This window comes from Narcine bancroftii (genome assembly GCF_036971445.1).
Source record: "Narcine bancroftii isolate sNarBan1 chromosome 8 unlocalized genomic scaffold, sNarBan1.hap1 SUPER_8_unloc_3, whole genome shotgun sequence".
NCBI lineage: Eukaryota > Metazoa > Chordata > Chondrichthyes > Torpediniformes > Narcinidae > Narcine > Narcine bancroftii.
In genome coordinates, this window is record NW_027211806.1 from 551,644 (window position 1) to 560,744 (window position 9,101).

The window sequence follows — 9,101 nt, forward strand, 5'->3', positions numbered from 1 at the left end:
AGGCACACTCCAGAAACAGACTCTCTCCAGAAACAGACACTCTCCAGAAAGAGACTAATTCCATAAACATAATCACTCCAGAAACACACTCTCACCAGAAACACACTCTCTCCAGAAACAGACTCTCTCCAGAAACAGACTCACTCGAGAAACAGACTATTTCCAGAAACTGGTTCACTAAAGAAACATTGTCACGTAAGGATCAGAATCACTCCAGAAACCGACTCATTCCAGAAGTAGACTCACTTCAGATTCAGACCCTATATGAGAAACAGACACTCCCGAGAAACAAACACTCTCCAGAAACACTCCACAATCATAATCACTCCAGCAGCAGACTCTCTCCACAAAGAGACTCATTCCAGAAACAGACACACTCCAGAAACAGAGTCACTTCAGAAACAGACTCTCTCCAGAAACAGACTCTCTCCAGAAACAGACTCACTTCAGAAACAGACTCACTTCATAAACAGACTCTCTCCAGAAACAGACTCACTCCAGAAACAGACTCACTCCAGAAACAGACACACTCCAGAAACACACTCTCTCCAGAAAAATACTCACTCAAGAAAAATACACTCTCCACAAATAGACTCACTCCAGAAACAGACACACTCCAGAAACACACTCTCTCCAGAAAAATACTCACTCAAGAAAAATACTCTCTCCATAAACAGACTCACTCCAGAAACAGACTCGCTCCAGTAACAGACTCACTCCAGAAACAGACTCTCTCCAGAAACAGACTCTCTCCAGAAAAAGACTCACTCCAGAAAGAGACTCACTCCAGAAACATACTCACTCGAGACACAGACTCATTCCAGAAACAGACTCTCTCCAGAAACAGACTCTCTCCGGAAACAGACTCAATATAAAAACAGACTCATACCAGAAACAGACTCTCTCCAGAAACAGACTCTCTCCAGAAAAAGACTCACTTCAGAAACAGACTCACTTTATAAACAGACTCTCTCTTGAAACAGACTCACTTCAGAAACAGACTCTCTCCAGAAACAGACTCAATTCAGAAACAGACTCTCTCCACAAACAGACTCTCCCCAGAAACAGACTCACTTCATAAACAGACTCACTTCATAAACAGACTCTCTCCAGAAACAGACTCACTCCAGAAACAGACACACACCAGAAACACACTCTCTCCAGAAAAATACTCACTCAAGAAAAATACTCACTCCAGAAACAGACTCACTCCAGAAACAGACTCACACCAGAAACAGACTCTCTCCAGAAAAAGACTCTCTCCAGAAAAAGACTCACTCCAGAAACAGACTCACTCCAGAAACATACTCACTCGGGACACAGACTCATTCCAGAAACAGATTCATTCCAGAAACAGACTCTCTCCAGAAAGAGACTCTCTCCTGAAACAGACTCTCTCCGGAAACAGACTCAATATAAAAACAGACTCATACCAGAAACAGACTCTCTCCAGAAACAGACTCTCTCCAGAAACAGACTCACTTCAGAAACAGACTCACTTCATAAACAACTCTCTCCTGAAACAGACTCACTTCAGAAACAGACTCTCTCCAGAAACAGACTCAATTCAGAAACAGACTCTCTCCAGAAACAGACTCTCTCCAGAAACAGACTCACTTCAGAAAAAGACTCACTTCATAAACAGACTCTCTCCAGAAACAGACTCACTTCAGAAACAGACTCTCTCCAGAAACAGACTCTCTCCAGAAACAGACTCACTTCAGAAACAGACTCACTTCATAAACAGACTCTCTCCGGAAACAGACTCACTCCAGAAACAGACACACTGCAGAAACACACTTTCTCCAGAAAAATACTCACTCAAGAAATAGACTCACTCCAGAAACAGACTCACTCCCGAAACAGACTCACTCCAGAAACAGACTCTCTCCAGAAAGAGACTAATTCCATAAACATAATCACTCCAGAAACACACTCTCACCAGAAACACACTCTCTCCAGAAACAGACTCTCTCCAGAAACAGACTCACTCGAGAAACAGACTATGTCCAGAAACTGGTTCACTAAAGAAACATCGTCACGTAAGGATCAGAATCACTCCAGAAACCGACTCATTCCAGAAGTAGACTCACTTCAGATTCAGACCCTATATGAGAAACAGACACTCCCGAGAAACAAACACTCTCCAGAAACACTCCACAATCATAATCACTCCAGCAGCAGACACTCTCCACAAAGAGACTCATTCCAGAAACAGACACACTCCAGAAACAGACTCACTTCAGAAACAGACTCTCTCCAGAAACAGACTCTCTCCAGAAACAGACTCACTTCAGAAACAGACTCACTTAATAAACAGACTCTCTCCAGAAACAGACTCACTCCAGAAACAGACTCACTCCAGAAACAGACAGACTCCAGAAACACACTCTCTCCAGAAAAATACTCACTCAAGAAAAATACACTCTCCACAAACAGACTCACTCCAGAAACAGACACACTCCAGAAACACACTCTCTCCAGAAAAATACTCACTCAAGAAAAATACTCTCTCCACAAACAGACTCACTCCAGAAACAGACTCGCTCCAGTAACAGACTCACTCCAGAAACAGACTCACTCCAGAAACAGACTCTCTCCAGAAAAAGACTCACTCCAGAAAGAGACTCACTCCAGAAACATACTCACTCGAGACACAGACTCATTCCAGAAACAGACTCTCTCCAGAAACAGACTCTCTCCGGAAACAGACTCAATATAAAAACAGACTCATACCAGAAACAGACTCTCTCCAGAAACAGACTCTCTCCAGAAAAAGACTCACTTCAGAAACAGACTCACTTTATAAACAGACTCTCTCTTGAAACAGACTCACTTCAGAAATAGACTCTCTCCAGAAACAGACTCAATTCAGAAACAGACTCTCTCCACAAACAGACTCTCTCCAGAAACAGACTCACTTCAGAAACAGACTCACTTCATAAACAGACTCTCTCCAGAAACAGACTCACTTCAGAAACAGACTCTCTCCAGAAACAGACTCTCTCGAGAAACAGACTCACTTCAGAAACAGACTCACTTCATAAAAAGACTCTCTCCAGAAACAGACTCACTCCAGAAACAGACACACACCAGAAACACACTCTCTCCAGAAAAATACTCATTCAAGAAAAATACTCACTGAAGAAAAAGACTCACTCCAGAAACAGACTCACTCCAGAAACAGACTCTCTCCAGAAACAGACTCTCTCCAGAAAAAGACTATCTCCAGAAAAAGACTCACTCCAGAAACAGACTCACTCCAGAAACATACTCACTCGGGACACAGACTCATTCCAGAAACAGATTCATTCCAGAAACAGACTCTCTCCAGAAAGAGACTCTCTCCTGAAATAGACTCTCTCCGGAAACAGACTCAATATAAAAACAGACTCATACCAGAAACAGACTCTCTCCAGAAACACACTTTCTCCAGAAAAATACTCACTCCAGAAACAGACTCACTCCAGAAACAGACTCACTCCAGAAACAGACTCACTCCAGAAACAGACTCACTCCAGAAACAGACTCTCTCCAGAAACAGACTCTCTCCAGAAAAAGACTCACTCCAGAAACAGACTCACTCCAGAAACATACTCACTCGAGACACAGACTCATTCCAGAAACAGACTCTCTCCAGAAACAGACTCTCTCCTGAAACAGACTCTCTCCGGAAACAGACTCAATATAAAAACAGATTCATACCAGAAACAGACTCTCTCCAGAAACAGATTCACTCAAGAAACAGGGACACATAATAATCTGAACCACTCCATTAACATAATCACTCCAGCAGCATACTTTCTCCACAAAGAGACTCATTCCAGAAACAGACACACTCCAGAACTGGACATACTCCAGAAACAGGTTAAATCGAAAAGAGACACACAGGAAAAACAGACTCTCTACAGAAACAGTTTCACTCATAAACATAATTGGCCTGAATCCATAAACATAATCACTCTAGCAACAGGCTTACTCCAGAAGGAGACACTATCCAGAAAAAGACACTCTCCACAAAGAGACTCATTCCAGAAACACTCAATCCAAAAAGAGACACATTCTAGAAACACTCAATCCAGAAAGAAACTCACTCCAGGAACAAACTGATTCCAAAATCAGGCTCACGTCAGATTCAGAATCATGTAAGAAACAGACACTCAACTGAAACAGACACTCTCCAGAAACAGAATCACTCAAAAAACAGACACAATTCAGAAACAGGCACACTCCAGAAACAGACTCTCTCCAGAAACAGACACTCTCCAGAAAGAGACTAATTTCATAAACATAATCACTCCAGAAACACACTCTCACCAGAAACACACTCTCTCCAGAAACAGACTCTCTCCAGAAACAGACTCACTTCAGAAACAGACTCCCTCCAGAAACAGACTCAATTCAGAAACAGACTCTCTCCAGAAACAGACTCTCTCCAGAAACAGACTCATTTCAGAATCAGACTCTCTCCAGAAACAGACTCTCTCCAGAAACAGACTCACTTCAGAAACAGACTCACTTCATAAACAGACTCTCTCCGGAAACAGACTCACTCCAGAAACAGACACACTCCAGAAACACACTTTCTCCAGAAAAATACTCACTCAAGAAACAGACTCACTCCAGAAACAGACTCTCTCCAGAAAAAGACTCACTCCAGAAAGAGACTCACTCCAGAAACATAATCACTCGAGACACAGACTCATTCCAGAAACAGACTCTCTCCAGAAACAGACTCTCTCCGGAAACAGACTCAATATAAAAACAGACTCATACCAGAAACAGACTCTCTCCAGAAACAGACTCTCTCCAGAAAAAGACTCACTTCAGAAACAGACTCACTTTATAAACAGACTCTCTCTTGAAACAGACTCACTTCAGAAATAGACTCTCTCCAGAAACAGACTCAATTCAGAAACAGACTCTCTCCACAAACAGACTCACTTCAGAAACAGACTCACTTCATAAACAGACTCTCTCCAGAAACAGACTCACTTCAGAAACAGACTCTCTCCAGAAACAGACTCTCTCGAGAAACAGACTCACTTCAGAAACAGACTCACTTCATAAAAAGACTCTCTCCAGAAACAGACTCACTCCAGAAACAGACACACACCAGAAACACACTCTCTCCAGAAAAATACTCATTCAAGAAAAATACTCACTGAAGAAACAGACTCACTCCAGAAACAGACTCACTCCAGAAACAGACTCTCCTCAGAAACAGACTCTCTCCAGAAAAAGACTCTCTCCAGAAAAAGACTCACTCCAGAAACAGACTCACTCCAGAAACATACTCACTCGGGACACAGACTCATTCCAGAAACAGATTCATTCCAGAAACAGACTCTCTCCAGAAAGAGACTCTCTCCTGAAATAGACTCTCTCCGGAAACAGACTCAATATAAAAACAGACTCATACCAGAAACAGACTCTCTCCAGAAACAGACTCACTTCAGAAAAAGACTCACTTCATAAACAGACTCTCTCCAGAAACAGACTCACTTCAGAAACAGACTCTCTCCAGAAACAGACTCTCTCCAGAAACAGACTCACTTCAGAAACAGACTCACTTCATAAACAGACTCACTCCAGAAACAGACTCACTCCAGAAAAAGACTCACTCCAGAAACAGACTCACTCCAGAAACAGACTCACTCCAGAAACAGACTCACTCCAGAAACATACTCACTCGAGACACAGACTCATTCCAGAAACAGACTCTCTCCAGAAACAGACTCACTTCAGAAAAAGACTCACTTCATAAACAGACTCTCTCCAGAAACAGACTCACTTCAGAAACAGACTCTCTCCAGAAACAGACTCTCTCCAGAAACAGACTCACTTCAGAAACAGACTCTCTCCAGAAACAGACTCACTCCAGAAACAGACACACTCCAGAAACACACTTTCTCCAGAAAAATACTCACTCCAGAAACAGACTCACTCCAGAAACAGACTCACTCCAGAAACAGACTCACTCCAGAAACATACTCACTCGAGACACAGACTCATTCCAGAAACAGACTCTCTCCAGAAACAGACTCACTTCAGAAAAAGACTCACTTCATAAACAGACTCTCTCCAGAAACAGACTCACTTCAGAAACAGACTCTCTCCAGAAACAGACTCTCTCCAGAAACAGACTCACTTCAGAAACAGACTCACTTCATAAACCGACTCTCTCCAGAAACAGACTCACTCCAGAAACAGACACACTCCAGAAACACACTCTCTCCAGAAAAATACTCACTCAAGAAAAATACTCTCTCCACAAACAGACTCACTCCAGAAACAGACTCGCTCCAGTAACAGACTCACTCCAGAAACAGACTCTCTCCAGAAACAGACTCTCTCCAGAAAAAGACTCACTCCAGAAAGAGACTCACTCCAGAAACATACTCACTCGAGACACAGACTCATTCCAGAAACAGACTCTCTCCAGAAACAGACTCTCTCCGGAAACAGACTCAATATAAAAACAGACTCATACCAGAAACAGACTCTCTCCAGAAACAGACTCTCTCCAGAAAAAGACTCACTTCAGAAACAGACTCACATTATAAACAGACTCTCTCTTGAAACAGACTCACTTCAGAAATAGACTCTCTCCAGAAACAGACTCAATTCAGAAACAGACTCTCTCCACAAACAGACTCACTTCAGAAACAGACTCACTTCATAAACAGACTCTCTCCAGAAACAGACTCACTTCAGAAACAGACTCTCTCCAGAAACAGACTCTCTCGAGAAACAGACTCACTTCAGAAACAGACTCACTTCATAAAAAGACTCTCTCCAGAAACAGACTCACTCCAGAAACAGACACACACCAGAAACACACTCTCTCCAGAAAAATACTCATTCAAGAAAAATACTCACTGAAGAAACAGACTCACTCCAGAAACAGACTCACTCCAGAAACAGACTCTCCTCAGAAACAGACTCTCTCCAGAAAAAGACTCTCTCCAGAAAAAGACTCACTCCAGAAACAGACTCACTCCAGAAACATACTCACTCGGGACACAGACTCAATCCAGAAACAGATTCATTCCAGAAACAGACTCTCTCCAGAAAGAGACTCTCTCCTGAAATAGACTCTCTCCGGAAACAGACTCAATATAAAAACAGACTCATACCAGAAACAGACTCTCTCCAGAAACAGACTCACTTCAGAAAAAGACTCACTTCATAAACAGACTCTCTCCAGAAACAGACTCACTTCAGAAACAGACTCTCTCCAGAAACAGACTCTCTCCAGAAACAGACTCACTTCAGAAACAGACTCACTTCATAAACAGACTCACTCCAGAAACAGACTCACTCCAGAAAAAGACTCACTCCAGAAACAGACTCACTCCAGAAACAGACTCACTCCAGAAACAGACTCACTCCAGAAACATACTCACTCGAGACACAGACTCATTCCAGAAACAGACTCTCTCCAGAAACAGACTCACTTCAGAAAAAGACTCACTTCATAAACAGACTCTCTCCAGAAACAGACTCACTTCAGAAACAGACTCTCTCCAGAAACAGACTCTCTCCAGAAACAGACTCACTTCAGAAACAGACTCACTTCATAAACAGACTCTCTCCAGAAACAGACTCACTCCAGAAACAGACACACTCCAGAAACACACTTTCTCCAGAAAAATACTCACTCCAGAAACAGACTCACTCCAGAAACAGACTCTCTCCAGAAACAGACTCTCTCCAGAAAAAGACTCACTCCAGAAAGAGACTCACTCCAGAAACATAATCACTCGAGACACAGACTCATTCCAGAAACAGACTCTCTCCAGAAACAGACTCTCTCCGGAAACAGACTCAATATAAAAACAGACTCATACCAGAAACAGACTCTCTCCAGAAACAGACTCTCTCCAGAAAAAGACTCACTTCAGAAACAGACTCACTTTATAAACAGACTCTCTCTTGAAACAGACTCACTTCAGAAATAGACTCTCTCCAGAAACAGACTCAATTCAGAAACAGACTCTCTCCACAAACAGACTCACTTCAGAAACAGACTCACTTCATAAACAGACTCTCTCCAGAAACAGACTCACTTCAGAAACAGACTCTCTCCAGAAACAGACTCTCTCGAGAAACAGACTCACTTCAGAAACAGACTCACTTCATAAAAAGACTCTCTCCAGAAACAGACTCACTCCAGAAACAGACACACACCAGAAACACACTCTCTCCAGAAAAATACTCATTCAAGAAAAATACTCACTGAAGAAACAGACTCACTCCAGAAACAGACTCACTCCAGAAACAGACTCTCCTCAGAAACAGACTCTCTCCAGAAAAAGACTCTCTCCAGAAAAAGACTCACTCCAGAAACAGACTCACTCCAGAAACATACTCACTCGGGACACAGACTCATTCCAGAAACAGATTCATTCCAGAAACAGACTCTCTCCAGAAAGAGACTCTCTCCTGAAATAGACTCTCTCCGGAAACAGACTCAATATAAAAACAGACTCATACCAGAAACAGACTCTCTCCAGAAACAGACTCACTTCAGAAAAAGACTCACTTCATAAACAGACTCTCTCCAGAAACAGACTCACTTCAGAAACAGACTCTCTCCAGAAACAGACTCTCTCCAGAAACAGACTCACTTCAGAAACAGACTCACTTCATAAACAGACTCACTCCAGAAACAGACTCACTCCAGAAAAAGACTCACTCCAGAAACAGACTCACTCCAGAAACAGACTCACTCCAGAAACAGACTCACTCCAGAAACATACTCACTCGAGACACAGACTCATTCCAGAAACAGACTCTCTCCAGAAACAGACTCACTTCAGAAAAAGACTCACTTCATAAACAGACTCTCTCCAGAAACAGACTCACTTCAGAAACAGACTCTCTCCAGAAACAGACTCTCTCCAGAAACAGACTCACTTCAGAAACAGACTCTCTCCAGAAACAGACTCACTCCAGAAACAGACACACTCCAGAAACACACTTTCTCCAGAAAAATACTCACTCCAGAAACAGACTCACTCCAGAAACAGACTCACTCCAGAAACAGACTCACTCCAGAAACATACTCACTCGAGACACAGACTCATTCCAGAAAC